Source organism: Schistocerca gregaria, chromosome 1 (genome assembly GCF_023897955.1).
Source record: "Schistocerca gregaria isolate iqSchGreg1 chromosome 1, iqSchGreg1.2, whole genome shotgun sequence".
NCBI classification, from domain to species: domain Eukaryota; kingdom Metazoa; phylum Arthropoda; class Insecta; order Orthoptera; family Acrididae; genus Schistocerca; species Schistocerca gregaria.
Window position 1 is genome coordinate 129,710,410 of NC_064920.1, and position 20,310 is coordinate 129,730,719.

Sequence of the window (20,310 nt, forward strand, 5' to 3'; positions counted from 1 at the left end):
TCTCAATATATGTGACAAGTAGCACCAGAAATATTCAGTCAGCTTTGTGTTGTTGCCATTAGTTCTAGGGAAAGTAAGAATACAATTAAGGACTTCAAAAATGAAATTCATCATGATGTTTGTTAATGAAACATCAAAATAACATCTTTAACTTAAAACATTAAATGGCTGTTTCCCTGATATAGCTGTGTACCTTGTCATGAGGTAATGCATCATTTCCAAGACATGCTATCTCAGAAAGATTAAAATAGTATCTTTCTACAGGACTTTAACTACCATAAAGTGGGGTGACTTCGAACGGCAAGGCGGCTTTGAACAGCAATTTAGCGTATTTTTAAAACAAATGCTGCACTCTAGTGTGTAAATATGGAACTGTGTCCAGAGTCGTTAAATATTGTCAATAATCGATACTTTCAGATGATATGACAGTTGATATGAAATAACATTGTATACCAATGCCAGAAAATAAATAATTTTCTGGAAATGTAAGGTCCTTCACAACCACAAAAACATTTGCCTATTATTAGAAGCATTTTTTAGTTTAGAATTTGAAATGGGTTTTTATGGGCAAGGTTAACACTTGAATGAACATTTACAGAAAGCATTAAATGATAAAATTATTCTTTGGTGATTAAAAAAAATAAAATATGAAGGCTTGTCTTTCAAGGGATGACTTTGAACAGTGCCTTCCCTCAGCTCCATGGAAAACATGTTTTAGTGAAGTTTCCTTCAAATACAAGTGTAAAATAGTGTTGAACATGTTATCACTGATGATGAAATTACACTTATGAGGAAATGGCATTCCAATGTGGAATCAGATGAAGTTTTTTTCTGTGGCCTAATGTTCCCAATGTGTCAGATTTTGAGAAAGATGTCATTTGTAGGATTCCACCTGATTCTGAGGTAGATAGAAGGGAAAGGCTTCATTTTAGTTTAAATTTGAAGTCTATGACATCTGCCAGAGTATACACCCTTTTGTGGCAGCTTCCTTTTCTGTAGTGTGTTTACAGATGTAATTCTTTAAAAGGTGATTACTTTTTTTCAATTATTTTATTAAAGTCATACAGATTGTTTTGAAAAAATCTGTTTTTAAATAATTTTCTTATTTCATAACTAGCTCAGCACCCATTTCCATTATTAGTAAAATCAAGCCGTATCATATGAACAGTTTCAGGTGATTAAAGAAAAATCATAAAAAATACTCAATTTTTTCTAAATAATTTACTTTCAAAACCATATTTATATACAAAATATCATGCTGTTTCATATGATAGGGGTGTCATTTAACAGTAATTGACATGATTCCCACAGAATAGGCACATGTTTCCATGTTCAAAGTGACCCCAACCCACGGGGTGAAATTGAACAGTGAAAAATTTAAAAAAAAAATAGCTAAGCCTGGGGGATAAAAATGTATAATCTGCTTTGTCATATTCAGCAACACCTCTTGCAACTTCCCAAAAGTTTCATGTTGATATCTTTCAGAAGATTCTGTTTAATTTACAAAAATGAATTTAAAATGTTCTAAGTCAACTCGCTTTACAGTACCTATTGTTGCCCTCAGAATTAGATCAATCCTTACCATGCATTCTGAAGTGTTACTCCAGCACCCAGGACTGGTCTTTGTGCCCATCCAGCCATTCTAATCCAGTCTCATCACAAGCATACCATACCCTGTCAGAGGTATACTGTAAAATATGCACAGTATTTTATGGTTGCATGACTGCCAACCAAGTGTCCATTTGAATGAATGACTACTACCAAATGTAGAGAGGTTGAATAGCATCACTTGCTCTGATAACACTCATAATATGAATACTTGACAATATAATTAATGATGATGTAAATAAAATAGAAAGAAACCAAAAAGAGAAAGTAAGATGATAGAGAAAAAACTTGCCCTTCCATATATCCTCTCTTCTCGTTATCCACCAGGCTTCAATCTCCGCTAATTTCAAGTTGCCACCACTCATACCTCACCTGTCATTCAACATCATCTTTGCCTCCACACTTCCACCTCGACTTACATCTCTGCCCATACTCTTTGCCTTTAAATATGTCTGCTTGTGTCTGTGTATGTATGGATGGATATGTGTGTGTATGTGTGCGCGAGTATATACCTATCCTTTTTTGCCCCTAAGGTAAGTCTTTCCGCTCCCGGGATTGGAATGACTACTTACCCTCTCTCTTAAAACCCACATCCTTTCATCTTTCCTTCTCCTTCCCTCTTTCCTGACGAAGCAGCAGCCGGTTGCGAAAGCTCGAAATTCTGTGTGTGTGTTTGTGTGTTTTATTTATTGTGCCTATCTACCGGCGCTTTCCCGCTTGGTAAGTCTTGGAATCTTTGTTTTTGACAATATAATTAGATACATACAAAATCTACTCACCAAGTGGTGGTAGGAGAATGCACATATAAAAAAGCAAGCTTTTGGAGCCAGTGACTGCTTCCTCCAGCAGAATGTTTGAAGGTGAATGAAGAGGGGTGAATGGAGAGGAACTGGAGAGGATTAGGAAAAGGGGTACAGATTCAAAAAGTCACCTAGAATCCCAGGGCATGGGAGACTTACCAGACAGGGTGAGGAAGAAAGACTGTATCCTGTATTAACAATAAACTATCACTATACTGCTTAATTCTGTACATGTTTGTGATATCTGAGTACATTAGAAAGAAAACTGCTACTTTGGGAAAAAGGCTTCTGTCTCTTCAGTTGTACCATAGAACTGAGGTTTTTGTGTTGTTAGCAGCTTAATATTTATTTGATTATGAAGGTATTTTTCAATGCAGATATGTCTTGTTTTTCAAAGCAAATACATCCTATTTCTGTAAATACTGAGCCTTATTTATAGTCCATTGCTTTTTGTCCTGTAGCTTTATTATGAAGATTGCTACTTGCCATGTAGCTAACAGAACTTCTCGACTCCTGAATTTAGATACTCAGGTAATTTGTAGAATGAGTGGTTAGTGAGGCATGTTTTTAATTTTATTTTGATTTTGCCGGGTTTCCCAATTTCCTGTTTTCTGTCAGTCAAGAACTTGCTGAATATCAAGAGTACATAACTCCATTCTGAATGCAAGACAATGAGAATGTTTACATAGAAATTATTTTTGTGTCTTGTATTATGACTGTGTAAATAACAGTTTGGCAAAAACTGATTTTTATTATGAGAAAAAAAGAGGAAAAAAATGATTATGTAGTCAATGATTGAGAACTGAGTGTAAGAGCTCCAAGATACTAAAAAAGTCTTCTGTAAGATGTGTGGTTATTTACTTTATACAGTATTGTCACTTTATAACTACTATCAAGTTCAAACCTCAAAGTAGCGTCATCAGTGAAATACGACACTTAGCACTGAAAATATATTTAATGTGGACACCAATGTACAGACAGAACAGAAATTCCTCTTGGACATAGATTGCTGCTGTTTATATGAACATAAAATATTCCAGAATATTCCAAACATAAGAAATGTTGAGAAGCTTCTAGAAATGATAAATACTAAATGACAATTATTTGCTAGTGATCAGATCTGAAATTAATTGCCACAATGTATTGCAATCAATGCAGCTTGTAGCATTGCTCCCCCTTCCAGTGTTTTTAGAAGCCAACAACAACATCCTGTATATAGACCTTGTCAGTGGTAATCTGTATGGTTGTGCTGGACAATCTTCATGTTTGGGTCATTTTACTTCCTCTTCACTATGATGAGCATTGAAGATAATCCCTCCCATCAAAGTTTTGCACTCACTGTGTTGGCCTAGAATGAGAAACTCCCATCATCAGTTGTGCCTCAGACCTGTAGGAGCACTACATACAAAGGGTATGGGTGACATCTCTATACCTTTATCTTCTTGATGAAGGGTTATAATCCTCAACTTAATATGTCATGTCTGACTAGTATTCAATACAGCATAAAGTAATGGTTTAGTAACTTTTCCAGTAGTCCTATGTGGAAAGTAGGACCACTGAAAAAGTTGTTAAATCATTACTTCGGGCTGTATTGAACCCATGGCATGCTATTGCTGTTTTCTCCCAGATGAGACCAACCAACAGCAATGCCCCTTGTATGACTACCAGTGGACAAGCACATACCATTTAATACATTTAGTGACTCAATTACTGGTCTAGGGCTGGTTGTATGCTATTTCATTGTGCCCTATATAAATTTGATAACAATCTAGGCTATTGAGCAATTTAAAGCACAAATATGAAAAATCAAATAAGAAACTAGGAATGGTCCATGTGAACAATGATGTGTCCTGACACAGGTCTTATCTCAACTTTAAATATATTACAGTCAGCAAACACGTTCCCTCAATTGGTGATCATACAGATACTAAAATTCACAATAATAAAACATGAGTTTAGTATAGCAGTGAGAGTAGCTGTTAGTTCCTAAATAACTAATGTTTTACCTGAGTGGTGGCATAGTCCATGTAACATAGCAAAACAAAAGTTATATAAAAGTACTACATCAGAATATTCAACACATTGGAAACAAAAAACTTGAAGCAGAAGTAGTCCTAAGTGCACAGGCCAGTTCAAAAAATTCTGTTACATTCACAATTTTGCACTAATGGAGTGTTGGGGCGAAATGCAGTTGGAATCGCTGCACACACCTGTGTTTCATTGTTAATTATGTCTGTTAGTTGTTTTTCAAGGTTGTATTGAGTGGAACATTGTGTCACATAGTTTGCAAATTTTTAGATGGCAGGGGTAGAGGAGCAACATGTTTGCATTAAATTTTACATGAAACTAAAGAAAACCTTTACAGAGACACACCAAATAAAGCAGGAAGCCTACAGTGATAAGTGCTTCAGTTGTACATGGTGTTATGAATGGTTCACATGGCTTAAAAATAGTCAGACAGGAGTTAAAGATAACCCTCATTCATGATGCCATTGGACATCTACTAATGACACTCACATGAGGAACATCAACAAAAGTGTGCATGCCAATCAATTACTGACTATCCATGAGATTGCAGAAGAACGTAACATTTAATTTGGATCTTGTCATCAAATCCTGACAGAGGATCTTGAAATACCTTGTGTTGCTGCCAAGTTCATCCCATGGCTCATCACTCAAGACTAGAAAGATTTTAACCTTGCAATCCGTGAAGAGCTTCTGGATCACACAAATGAGAACAAGATGTTCTTTAAGAAAATCACAGCTGATGATAGGATGTGGGTCTATGGTTATGATGTTGACACCAAGGTTCAACCTTCAAAATGGTTTGGAAAAGGTTCTACAAGACCATAAAATGCTCAACAGGTTAGTTCAAATGTCAAAGCCATGTTGACAGTTTTCTTCGAGTTTGCAGGATTAGCTCATCATGATTTTGTGCACAGTGACAAACTATTAATCAGTGGTACTATCAGGAAGTGTTGCAACTCGTGCCAGAAAATGTGAGAAGGAAACTGTCTGTAACATGGTGAGACAATTCATGGCTCTTGCATCACAATAATGTACCAACATATTAATCCCTGTTGATGCATGACTATTGCACAAGTAAAGAAATCACTTTGCTGCCTTTTCCTCTGTATTCTCCAGACATGACTCCTGTGGACTTTTTTGTATTTCCAAAGTTGAAAATCGTATTGAAAGGGCAAAGATTTGCAATATATACATGGTAAAAGAAAATTTGCAGACAGCACTTCACACAATCCAGCAAGAGCAGTACCAAGACTGCTTCCAGCAGTGCTAATAGCATTGGGAGTGGTGTATCAACTGCATAGGAGAGTATTTTGAAGAAGACCACACACAACAGTAAAAGGTAAGCATAGAAAAATTTTGTGGACAATGTTCCAGATTTTTTTGAACAAACCTCATATTATGTATCAGTGAGCATGGTCTAACTGGAAGCCAGGTAGATCACTGGACAATAAAGAACTATATCTTATCCCATTACTTCCATGGGCCTGAACATAAAGGCGGTGGAGTTTCAGTATATATTAAAACAGGAAAGCCCTAAAGACTACAAACAATAAATGTGTGAGACTACCCATAGCTACAGAAAAAGACTTTGAAATTACTGGTGTAGTGACTGATGATTTTAGACTGTTTTGTGTGTGTGCAGATCACCAAATCATAAGATTAGCATCTTCCTAAAAAGAATTGTCAACTTACTAAGAATGAATATGAAGTAAAGCTTGGTTATATGTTTATTTATTTACTTATTTATTTGCACGTCTAGTTTCATAGGACCAAATTGAGGAGCAAATCTCCGAGGTCATGGAATGAGTCAGTACATGAAATTACAACATAAAAGTAATAACAGATAAAATTAAAAGTTTATGAACCAGAAAAAAGGTCAAGCCACAAGTTTAAGTAAACACATCAAACAACATAATATAAGAATCAGCTTAATTTTTCAAGGAACTCCTCGACAGAAAAAAAGGAGTGACCCATGAGAAAATTCTTCAGTTTCAATTTTAAAGCATATGGATTACTGCTAAGATTTTTGAATTCTCATGGTGTTGTTGTTGTTGTCTTCAGTCCTGAGACTGGTTTGATGCAGCTCTCCATGCTACTCTATCCTGTGCAAGCTGCTTCATCTCCCAGTACCTACTGCAACCTACATCCTTCTGAATCTGCTTAGTGTACTCATCTCTCGGTCTCCCTCTACGATTTTTACCCTCCACGCTGCCCTCCAATGCTAAATTTGTGATCCCTTGATGCCTCAAAACATGTCCTACCAACCGATCCCTTCTTCTAGTCAAGTTGTGCCACAAACTTCTCTTCTCCCCAATCCTATTCAATACCTCCTCATTAGTTACGTGATCTATCCACCTTATCTTCAGTATTCTTCTGTAGCACCACATTTCAAAAGCTTCTATTCTCTTCTTGTCCAAACTAGTTATCGTCCATGTTTCACTTCCATACATGGCTACACTCCAAACAAATACTTTCAGAAACGACTTCCTGATACATAAATCTATATTCGATGTTAACAAATTTCTCTTCTTCAGAAACGCTTTCCTTGCCATTGCCAGTCTAAATTTTATATCCTCTCTACTTCGGCCATCATCAGTTATTTTACTTCCTAAATAGCAAAACTCCTTTACTACTTTAAGTGTCTCATTTCCTAATCTAATTCCCTCAGCATCACCCGATTTAATTTGACTACATTCCATTATCCTCGTTTTGCTTTTGTTAATGTTCATCTTATATCCTCCTTTCAAGACACTGTCCATTCCGTTCAACTGCTCTTCCAAGTCCTTTGCCGTCTCTGACAGAATTACAATGTCATCGGCGAACCTCAAAGTTTTTACTTCGTCTCCATGAATTTTAATACCTACTCCAAATTTTTCTTTTGTTTCCTTTACTGCTTGCTCAATATACAGATTGAATAACATCGGGGAGAGGCTACAACCCTGTCTCACTCCTTTCCCAACCACTGCTTCCCTTTCATGACCCTCGACTCTTATGACTGCCATCTGGTTTCTGTACAAATTATAAATAGCCTTTCGCTCCCTGTATTTTACCCCTGCCCCCTTTAGAATTTGAAAAAGAGTATTCCAGTCAACATTGTCAAAAGCTTTCTCTAAGTCTACAAATGCTAGAAACGTAGGTTTGCCTTTTCTTAATCTTTCTTCTAAGATAAGTCGTAAGGTCAGTATTGCCTCACGTGTTCCAACATTTCGACGGAATCCAAACTGATCCTCCCCGAGGTCTGCATCTACCAGCTTTTCCATTCGTCTGTAAAGAATTCGCGTTAGTATTTTGCAGCCGTGGCTTATTAAACTGATAGTTCGGTAATTTTCACATCTGTCAGCACCTGCTTTCTTTGGGATTGGAATTATTATATTCTTCTTGAAGTCTGAGGGTATTTCACCTGTCTCATACATCTTGCTCACCAGCTGGTAGAGTTTTCTCAGGACTGGTTGTCCCAAGGCCGTCAGTAGTTCTAATGGAATGTTGTCTACTCCGGGGGCCTTGTTTCGACTCAGGTCTTTCAGTGCTCTGTCAAACTCTTCACGCAGTATCGTATCTCCCATTTCGTCTTCATCTACATCCTCTTCCATTTCCATAATATTGTCCTCAAGTACATCACCCTTGTATAAACCTTCTATATACTCCTTCCACCTTTCTGCCTTCCCTTCTTTGCTTAGAACTTGGCTGCCATCTGAGCTCTTGATATTCATACACTTGGTTCTCTTCTCTCCAAAGGTCTCTTTGATTTTCCTGTAGGCAGTATCTATCTTACCCCTAGTGAGATAAGCTTCTACATCCTTACATTTGTCCTCTAGCCATCCCTGTTTAGCCCTTTTGCACTTCCTGTCGATCTCATTTTTGAGACGTTTGTATTCCTTTTTGCCTGCTTCATTTACTGCATTTTTATATTTTCTCCTTTCATCAATTAAATTCAATATTTCTTCTGTTACCCAAGGATTTCTAGCAGCCCTCGTCTTTGTACCTACTTTATCCTCTGCTGCCTTCACTACTACATCCCTCAGAGCTACCCATTCTTCTTCTACTGTATTTCTTTCCCCTATTCCTGTCAATTGTTCCCTTATGCTCTCCCTGAAACTCTGTACAACCTCTGGTTCTTTCAGTTTATCCAGGTCCCATCTCCTTAATTTCCCACATTTTTGCAGTTTCTTCAGTTTTAATCTACAGGTCATAACCAATAGATTGTGGTCAGAGTCCACATCTGCCCCTGGAAATGTCTTACAACTTAAAACCTGGTTCCTAAATCTCTGTCTTACCATTATATAATCTATCTGATACCTTTTAGTATCTCCAGGGTTCTTCCACGTATACAACCTTCTTTCATGATTCTTAAACCAAGTGTTAGCTATGATTAAGCTGTGCTCTGTGCAAAATTCTACTAGGCGGCTTCCTCTTTCATTTCTTAGCCCCAATCCATATTCACCTACTATGTTTCCTTCTCTCCCTTTTCCTACACTCGAATTCCAGTCACCCATTACTATTAAATTTTCGTCTCCCTTCACTATCTGAATAATTTCTTTTATTTCATCGTACATTTCTTCAATTTCTTCATCATCTGCAGAGCTAGTTGGCATATAAACTTGTACTACTGTAGTAGGTGTGGGCTTCGTATCTATCTTGGCCACAATAATGCGTTCACTATGCTGTTTGTAGTAGCTTACCCGCATTCCTATTTTCCTATTCATTATTAAACCTACTCCTGCATTACCCCTATTTGATTGTGTGTTTATAACCCTGTAGTCACCTGACCAGAAGTCTTGTTCCTCCTGCCACCGAACTTCACTAATTCCCACTATATCCAACTTTAACCTATCCATTTCCCTTTTTAAATTTTCTAACCTACCTGCCCAATTAAGGGATCTGACATTCCACGCTCCGATCCGTAGAACGCCAGTTTTCTTTCTCCTGATAACGACATCCTCCTGAGTAGTCCCCGCCCGGAGATCCGAATGGGGGACTATTTTACCTCCGGAATATTTTACCCAAGAGGATGCCATCATCATTTAATCATACAGTAAAGCTGCATGTCCTCGGGAAAAATTACGGCTGTAGTTTCCCGTTGCTTTCAGCCGTTCGCAGTACCAACACAGCAAGGCCGTTTTGGTTAATGCTGCAAGGCCAGATCAGTCAATCATCCAGACTGTTGCCCCTGCAACTACTGAAAAGGCTGCTGCCCCTTTTCAGGAACCACACGTTTGTCTGGCCTCTCAACAGATACCCCTCCGTTGTGGTTGCACCTACGGTACGGCCATCTGTATCGCTGAGGCACGCAAGCCTCCCCACCAACGGCAAGGTCCATGGTTCATGAGGGGGATTCTCATGGTAGCCTATTGAAAATGGATGCAGCAGTACACTGCACACCTTTCTGCATGAGAGTTAGGGAAGTGCGATTCAGTTGCAGATCACATTTCTGCCAGATATTAATTGAGTGAAAGCTGCTAATTCTTGGGAATAAGCTGATATTGTTAACGAGAAATGACAGCAAAGAATATGTGTATTGCGAGGGCAATGTCAAAATACTCAGACTAGTGAACAGGGGTCGACAAGAGGTACGCGAACTTTCACCACTTAATGCCTAAACAGTCCAATTCTGAGCCAAAAATATCCATTTAGAATGGGAAGAGTTACCCCAAAATATGATACCGTATGACATAAGGGAATGAAAATAAGCAAAGTATACTAATTTTCATGTCAAATGATCACTTACTTCAGATATCATTCAAATAGTGAAAGTGGCAGCATTAAGCCTTTGAACAAGATCCTGAACATGGGATATCCATGACAGTTTACTATCTGAACAATTAGAAACTTGAACTATTCTGTTTCAATAATTGTATGCCCATTCTGTGAAATTAAATATTAGGTATTGTTGAATTGTGTGGTAGAAACTGTAAAAACTGAGTCTCATAGTGATTTCTTTCTCCTGAAAATGATGTTATCAGAAGAAATAAAACTGGCATTCTAGAGATCGGAGTATGGAATGTCAGATCCCTTAATCAAGCAGGTAGGTTAGAAAGTTTAAAAATGGAAATGGATGGGTTAGAGGTAGATGTAGTAGGAATTAGTGAACTTTTGTGGCAGGAGGAACAAGACTTCTGGTCAAGTGAATATAGGGTTATAAATACAAAACACAATAGGAATAACACAGGAGTAGGTTTAATAATGAATAAAAAAGTAGGAGCATGGGTAAGCTACTACGAATAGCATAGTGAACGCATTACTGTAGCCAAGATAGACACAAATCCCATACCTACCACAGTAGTACAAGCTTATATGCCAACTAGCTCCATAGATGATGAAGAGATTGAAGAAATGGACTATGCAATAAAAGAAATTATTCAGATAGTGATGGGAGATGAAAATTTAACAGTCACTGCGGACCGGAACTTGATAGTAGGAAAAGGAGGAGAAGGAAAAGCAGTAAGTGAATATGGAATGGGGGTAAGGAATGAAAGGGGCAGCCACCTGGTAGAATTTTGCACAGAGCATAACTTAATCATAGCTAACACTTAGTTTAAGAATCATGAAAGAAGGTTGTATACGTGGAAGAACCCTGGAGATACTAAAAGGTATCAGATAGATTATATAATGGTAAGACAGAGACTTAGGAACCAGGTTTTAAATTGTAACATATTCCCAGGGGCAAATGTGGACACTGACCACAATTTATTGGTTATGAACTGTAGATTAAAACTGAATAAACTGCAAAAAGGAGGGAATATATGGGGATGGAACCTGGATAAACTGAAAGAACATGAGTTTGTAGAGAGTTTCAGAGAGTGCATTAGGGAACAATTGACAGGAATGGGGGAAAGAAATCTAAATCTAGATGGTTACTCTGCAATTCACACTTACGTGCCTGGCAGAGGGTTCATCGAACCATTTTAATACTACTTCTCTAACATTCCACTCTCAAATGGCACGTGGGAAAAAGGAACAACTAAATCTTTCTGCTTGAACTCTGATTTCTCTTATTTTATTATGATGATCATTTCTCCCTACGTAGATTGGTGTCAACAAAATATTTTCACAATCGGAAGAGAAAGTTGGTGATTGAAATTTTGTAAATAGATCTCGCCGCAAAGTAAACTGCATTTGTTTCAGTGACTGCCACTCCAACTCACGTATCATATCAGTGACACTCTCACCCCTATTGCATGATAGAACGAAACAAGCTGTACTTCTTTGCAGTTTTTCAATGTCATCCATCAATCCTACCTGGTAAGGATCCCATAGTACGCAGCAATATTCCAGCAGAGGGCAGACAAGTGTAATGTAGGCTGTCTCTTTAGTGGGTTCGTCACATCTTCTAAGTGTTCTGCCAAAAAATCACAGTCTTTGTTTTGCCTTCCCCACAATATTATCTATGTGGTGTTTCCAATTTAAGTTGCTTGTAATTGTAATTCCTAGGTATTTAGTCAAATTGACAGCCCTTAGATTTGTGCAATTTATCACATACCCAAAATTTTTCAGTTTTCTTTTAGTACCCATGTGGATGACCTCACACTTTCCTTTGTTTAGTGCTAATTACCACTTTTCACACCATACAGAAATTCTCTCTAGATCATTTTGTAATTGGGAATTGAATGTCTGATTATTTTACTAGATGGTAAATTACAGCATCATCTGCAAACAATCTGAGGGGGTTGCTCAGATTATCACCTAGATCATTTATATAAATCAGGAACAGCAGAGCACCTATGACACTACCTTGTGGAATGCCAGATATCACTTCTGTTCTACTCAATGATTTACTGTCTGTCACTATGAACTGAGACCTCTCTGAGAGGAAATCACGAATCCGGTCACACAACTGAGATGATACTCCATATGCATGCAATTTGATTAATAGTCATTTGTGAGGAACGGTATCAAAAGCCTTCTGGAAATCTAGGAATATGGAATCAATCTGAGATACCTTGTCGACAGCACTCATTACATCAGGGGAATAAAGAGCTAGCTGTGTTGCACAAGAACGATATTTTCTGAATCGACGTTGGTTATGCATCAATAAGTCATTTTCTTCAAGGTGATTCATAATGTTCGAGTACAATATATGCTCCAAAATCCTACTGCAAATTGAGGTCAGTGATATGGGCCTGTAATTCAATGGGTTACTCCTATTTCCTTTCTTGGATATTGGTGTCACCAGTGCTACTTTCCAGTCTTTAGGAACAGAACTTTCGTCAAGTGAGTGAGCGTATATGATTGCTAAAAAAGATTCTATTGTGTCTGCATACGGTGAGAGGAGCCTGATTGGTATACCACCTGGACCAGAAGACTTGCCTTTCTTAAGTCATTTGAGTTGTTTCGTAACACCTAAAATATCTACTTTTATGTCACTCATGTTAACAGCTGTTCTGGCTTCAAATTCTTGATTATTTACTTTGTCTTCTTTCATGAAGGAATTACGGAAAACTGTATTTAGTAACTCTGCTTTAGTGGCAGCATCATCGGTAACATTTCCATTGCTATCACGCAGTGATGGTATTGACTGTTTTTGCCAATGGTGTACTTTACATACAACCAGGATCGCTTTGGGTTTTCTACCATATTTTGAGACAATATTTCATTGTGGAAACTATTAGAAGCACCTCCCGTTGACATCTGCACTAAATTTTGAGCTTCCATGGAACTTAGCCAGTCTTGGGGATTTTGCGTTCTTCTGAATTTGGCATGCTTTTTTCATTGCTTCTGCAACAGTGTTCTGACATATTTTATGTACCATAGTGGATCAGTCCCATCTCTTATTAACTTATACGGTATGAATCTATCTATTGCTGTTGATACTGTTTCTCTGAATTTTAGCCATATCTGGTCTACACTTACATAATTAGATTGGAAGGAAGGAGACTCTCTCTTAGGAAGGCATCACATGGATTTTTATCTGCTGTTTTAAATCGATATATTCTGGATTTATTTGTAGTGGTTTTGTTTGATATGGTTTTGAGCCTCGTTACAATGACCTAGTGTTCACTAAGCCCTGTAAGCGTCATGACGCTCTCTGTTAGATCAGGATTATTTATGGCTAAGAGGTCAATTGTGTTTTTGCAACCATTTACAATTTGTGTGGGCTCAAGAACTAATTGTTCAATGTAATTCTCAGAGAAAGCATTTAGTACAATTTTGGAAGATGTTTTCTGTCTACCACCATCTTTGAACATGTATTTTTGCAAACAAATCAAGGGCAGATTGAAGTCTCCACCAATTATAACTGTATTAGTGGGATACTTGTTTGTAATGAGATTCAAGTTTTCTTTGAAGCATTCAACTATTATATCATCTGAGTCGGAGGGTCAGTAGAAGGAGCCAATTATTATTTTGGTACGGCTGTTGAGTATAACCTCAACCCATAGTAACTTGCAGGAACTATCTATTTCAACTTCATTATAAGATATACTACTACCAACAGACACAAAGACACCACCACCTACTTTATTTAATCTATCCTTTCTGAACACAGTTTGCATGTCTGTAAAATTTCAGCAGAATTTATCTCTGCCTTTTGCCAGCTTTCTGTTCCTATAAAGATTTCAGCTTCAGTGCTTTCTATCAGCGCTTGAAACTCTGGTACTTTTCTAACACAGCTAAAACAATTTGAAACTACAGTACTGACTGTTGCTTGGTCAATTCTTGTCATTTCTTTGCCCTGTACCCTTTGAGACTGGAGCCCTTTTTGATCTTTCCCAAGACTGTCTAACCTAAAAAACCACCCAGTCCATGCCACAATGCCCCTGCTACCCATGTAGCCACCTCCTGTGTATAGTGACACCTGACCTATTTAGCGGAACCCGAAACCCCACCACCCTATGGCGCAAGTCGAGGAATCTGCAGCCTACATGGTTGCAGAACCGTCTGAGCCTCTGATTTAGTCCCTCCACTCGGCTCTGTACCAAAGGTCCACAATCGGTCCTGTCGACAATGCTCCAGACGGTGAGCTATGCCTTCATCTTGCTAGCAAGACTGGCAGTCTTCATCAACTCAGATAGCCGCCAGAAAACAGAAAGAATCTCTTCCGGTCAATAGCGACATACATCATTAGTGCCGACATGAGCCACCATCTGCAGTTGATTGCACCCTGTACCCTTCATGGCATCCGGAAGAACATGTGAGGCAATACTGTTGCTATGACTAATCTTATAAGATAGATTAAGGAAAGACAAACCTACATTTTTAGCATTTGTAGACTTTGAGAAAGCTTTTGACAGTGTTGACTGGCACACTCTCTTTCAAATTCTGACGGTGGCAGGGATCAAACATAGGGAACAAAGGACTATTTACAATTTGTGCAAATACCAGATGGTAGTTATAAGAGTTGAGGGGCATGAAAGGGAGCCAGTGGTTGGGAAGGGAGTGAGACAGGATTGTAGCCTATCCCCAATGTTATTCAATCTGTATATTGAGCAGGCAGTAAAGGAAACAAGAGAAAAATTTGGAATAGTGATTAAAATCCATGGAAAAGAAATAAAAACTTTGAGGTTTGCCGATGACATTGTAATTCTGGCAGACACAGCAAACGGCCTGGAAGAGCAATTGAATGGAATGGACAGTGTCTTGAAAGGAAGCAAAACAAGGATAATGGAATGTAGTTGAGTTAAATCAGATGATGCTGAGGGAAATATATTAGGAAATGAGACACTTAAAGTAGTAGATGAGTTTTGCTATTTGGGGAGCAAAATAACTAATAATGGTCAAAGTAGAGAGGATATAAAATGTATACTGGCAATGGCAAGGAAAGCATTTCTGAAGAAGAGAAATCTGTTAAAATTGAGTATAGATTCGACTGTCAAGAAATCTTCTCTGAAAGTACTTGTGTGGAGTGTAGCCACATATGGAAGTGAAACGTGGATGATAAATAGTTTAGACCGTAAGAGAATAGAAACTTTGAAAATACAGTGCTACAGAAGAATGCTGAAGATTATATGGGTAGAACACATAACTAATGAGGAGGTACTGAATAGAGTTGGGGAGAAATGGAATTTGTGTCACAGCTTGACTGGTTGAGGTGATCAGTTGGTAGGACATGTTCTGAGGCATCAAGGAATCACCATATTAGTACTGGAGGAAAGCATGGAGGGTAAAAATTGTACAGGGAGACAATGAGATGCATAGATGAAGCAGACTGAGAAGTATGTAGATTGCAGTAGTTACTCGAATATGAAGAGGCTTGCACAGGACAGAATAGTTTGGAGAGCTGCATGAAACCAGTCTCTGGACTGAAGACCACAACAAGAACAACAACTGTGATTTGGCATTAGTTTATTTTCTACAAGCCATGAACTTACGTCATGAACTTCACTATTTGAAACAGAGCCAATGTTGCACTCGACATCCTTTACTACCAAGCTAATGTCATCAGCAAATATAAATATTTTAGAATTACCCAAAATACTAGTTGGCATATCATTTGTATACACATATCAAAAGAAGTTTTGCATCACTTTGGTTTCGAGAGTTCCAGAACCTGTACAGAAAATTGGAATAGAGATCAACATAAACATCATTTCTTCCCTTTTTATTGCTCATGAAAGCCACAAATTGCATGTTGTACCATCATACAGCGAGACCTTCAGAGGTGGTGGTCCAGATTGCTGTACACACCGGTACTTCTAATACCCAGTAGCATATCCTCTTGCATTAATGCATGCCTGTATTCGTCATGGCATACTATCCACAAGTTCATCAAGGCATAGTTGGTCCTGTATTCATCATGGCATACTATCCACAAGTTCATCAAGACATAGTTGGTCCTGTATTCATCATGGCATACTATCCACAAGTTCATCAAGACATAGTTGGTCCTGTATTCATCATGGCATACTATCCACAAGTTCATCAAGACACAGTTGGTCCAGATTGTCCCACTCCTCCATGGCGATTCAGCATAGATCCCTCAGAGTGGTTGGTTTGACACATCATCCATAAACAGCCCTTTTCAATCTACCCCAGGCCTGTTTGATAGGGTTCATGTCTGGAGAACATGCTGGCCACTCTAGTCGAGCGATGTCGTTATCCTGAAGGATGTCATTCACAAGATGTGCATGACAGGGGCGCAGATTGTCATCCATGAAGACAAATGCCTTGCCAATATGTTGCTGATATGGTTGCACTATTGTTCGGAGGATGGCATTCATGTACTGCACAGCCCTTACGGCGCCTTCCATGGCCACCAGCAGCGTATGTCAAACCCACACAATGCCACCCCAAAACAGAAGGGAGCCTCCACCTTGCTGCACTCGCTGGACAGTGTATGTAAGGCATTCAGCCTGACAGGGTTTCCTCTAAACATGTCTCCGACAATTGTCTGGTTGAAGGCATATGCAACACTCATAGGTAGAAAGAACATGATGCCAATCCTGAGTGGTCCATTCAACATTTTGTTGGGCCCATCTGTACTGAGCTGCATGGTGTTGTGGTTGCAAACATGGACATCACCATGGATGTCAGTCGCGAGTGAAGTTGTGCATCATGCAGACTACTGCCCACAGTTTGAGTCATAACATGGCATCCTGCGGCTGCACAAAAAGAATTATTCAACATGGTGGCATTGTTGTCAGGATTCCTCTGAGCCATAATCCATAAGTAGCAGTCATCCACTGCAGTAGCTGCCCTTGGGCATCGTGAGCAAGGCATGTCATGGATCAATCCTGTCACTCTGTATCTCCTCCATGTCTGAACAAAATCACTTTGGTTCACTCCAAGGTACCTGGACACTTCCCTTGTTGAGAGCAGAGCCCTCCCTGATGCAAAGTAACACTGATCCCTGAGGCATCCCCAATTTGAATGTACCCCACTCAGACCCCACATCACAGCCATTCTCAACACTGTGAATAATGACCTCTTGCTGTCTGTTGTTAAAGTAAGAGGTGAACCAATTGTGAGCTACTCCCCATATTCCATAATGGTCCAACTTCTGGAGCAATATTTTGTGATCAACACAATCAAACACCTTAGTAAAATCAAAAAATATGCCTAGCATTTGAAACCGTTTGTTTAATTCATCCAGTACCTCAAAGAGAATGTGGAGAGTTCACTATGAACATGGGAAAAGAATCAAAACCAAACAATATTTTGAAGAATTGTTAATACAACACAATATAGAGGCAGCAATGTCTGCACTATCGTGAGTGACCTCTCAAGTCAGACAGTTATTGACAATATCATTACTAATATTAGCAAGTATAACTATGTCACATGCAGTCCAAACAGAAATATCTGATTGTTAGGAATAGCTGATCTGCTTCTGCAGATGTAAGGACATAACGTCAGAACCAAAACAAACAACCAGAGGAATCACAAACATCAGTGAGCAAAATATTAACATCTGTAGACCTAAGGTTGCTATACCTACTCCATAAGCAAACATTACAATTTTGATCACCTTTTAAAGTCACTGGAAGATGATTTATGCAGACAAGAAAGAAGAGTGAATTCAGTACAGATACCTATGGATCTCTAGATATTATGTTTCCCCATTCTGAGGTTAGTTTCATGCCTGTGACAAAGTCTGTTAATTAAGTGATGTCGGACTATGTTAATCAAAGAGCTGAATTTTCCATCTTCACTTCTGCTTTATAAATTTGTTGCTAGCAATCTTCTAGTAAACTGTATATATAAGAAAACTGTCACTGGTTGATGTCTGTACATAGGACATATTTAAGAAAGTTTAATATGAGGGGTCTTTACAACAGCACTAGAAGCCAAAACAATTATTTTCGACTTTTTGTTTGTTTGTTTGTGCAATGTTTGTGGTGTTTGCCTAAAGGGCTTGGCAAGCCCTCAGACAATGAAGTGTCAAGGGTTTGCATATGTATGAAGAATTGTCTCCCCAAACTGCATCAATCACAGCAAGGATGGCAGGCAGCAGGATGAATACCATCAGAGGCTCTCCATGCCAGGGACCTATTTCCTCCACCGCATCATATGTGCAGAACTGGCCTGGTACAGATTCCTGTGCACCCTGGCTATATACGGCAGTGCAAGCCAACATGTCAACAGTTTGCTCCACCGGAGCTCTGGGCCAATTCATATGCCAGCTCTTAGCAGCCAATCAATCAGAGCCCAGCTTGAAGCCACATCAGTGGGACCTATGACTTCCTAGCGATACCCTGAAACCTACCTGGCAGTCACCTACACTGAACACTCAGCCTCCATCAGTAGGGATTTCAGTGGCATAATGTTGATGTCCAACTACGTTTATTCACTGTGTGTTCATTTAGTGTCTGAGAAGCTGTGTTATTTTTATTGAAGAGTTTTCCATTGTTACTAAACGTCTCTACTGTGGTTGTAACAAACCTTTGTTTTTGTTTAGCTATGTATTTTTATTTCTTATCAGGCATCTCCCCATGGGAGTTTGTCTGTTTGTCCTTATGTTTGTATGTGCATCACATGAAAACTTTTGTATGAAATTGGATGAGGTTTTCACAGTTGTATTGTTGGAGGTCTAACTTAAAATCTGGTTCATGTTACATCTTGATATGCCACCTAGAAGCTGAGATATTTATACATACAGAATGTTTTCTTTAAGTGGGTAAGTATGGAAAAATTGTAGTCCAAAGGAGATACAGGGAAACTGTCTTAGGAACCTTTATGTGCTTTTTTTGTGATAACAATTTTGCCATAATCAAATTTTTGGTCAAGCATGAATTGTCCATGGAAGTGTGTAAAATTGGCATTTTTTTTAAAAAAAAACGTGGACTGACTCAGTTTTGTGTCAGGATCATTTCATTATATTGAAAGAAAAAAATCAGGACAGCAGAATTTTATAAAACTACGCTAAATAAACCAGGACAGAAGTGATGTAATCCATAAAATTGATATTTTGGAATATTTTATGATCATAATAATGGTGTTTACAATTTAATCCCATTATCCATAAACATTCTTGAATTCTTTCTTGAGTTGGTATAACTACTACCAGTGATAAGTGTGTAGAGTTGATGCTACTGTTACTCTTGATATGTTTGACAAATTGACACTTTAAATCTATAATCAATTTTTTACCATTGAATGCTTTTGACAGCTTCAATTCAGCTTTTTATGTCTTTTTTTCTAATTGATAATAAGGTTCAGGATTTTTCAAAATTCATTAGCGTTTCAAATACATGTGGATAAAGTCATGGGCATAAGCTAGTTTCTCTCTAAACAATGTTATTGGGTCATTGTCCACTGATTCAGTGTTAAAATACTTTTCTTTTATGCTCTATGCCCAATTGATCAGTGTATTTTATTGTCAACATTTGTATATGAGGATCAGATAAAACTTAAGAACTGTAAACATGCTGTATAACATTTGCCTGATCCTCACAATCAAGCCAGTCTAAAGTTAATTTTTGTGAAGGCTCCCAAACCCAAGGTCCTCGGCGATACTTTTGGGGCAGCCACCACAAATGAATGAAGAGATAACTTATCTTTATTTCTGACGAAACAAGCACCAGCAATACAAGAACAAGTAATATCCAAGAGTAATCCGTGTACTGAGCCTAGTCGAATAAAATAGCAAATATCACACTGCAATGGCTCCGATATAAACTCCATGAAAGGCTAGCAACAGAAATTGACAATAGACTGTCCTTCTCGGGGCCAGCGCTCCTCCTTATATGCGAATGGCAGAGGGCGCTGCAGACCCGAGCACAGCCATGGCGCAACCTCTTCCATTGGCGGTAACACCCGGAGACACCGACGGCCATGACAGGAACTGTGGCCAGCGATGTCATGGTCAGGGCGTGCGTGCATGAGTTGGTTGGTTGATTGGGTCCGTGGATACAACATTCCTCCCCCCTTGAAAGGCCACCAAGACGTCAGGTGCTGCAAGGGCCTGATGATGAAGGGGGGGGGGGGGGGGGGGGGGGGTGGC

The 20,310-nt window shown here is 38.7% G+C and overlaps 1 protein-coding gene across 1 annotated transcript in view; it reads left to right on the forward strand.

The window, feature by feature from the left end:
- The window catches only part of LOC126333297 (extracellular matrix organizing protein FRAS1-like), a 393,058-nt gene that overhangs the window by 298,644 nt on the left and 74,104 nt on the right, over nucleotides 1-20,310 (forward strand). The gene's annotated exons all lie outside the window — the stretch shown is intronic.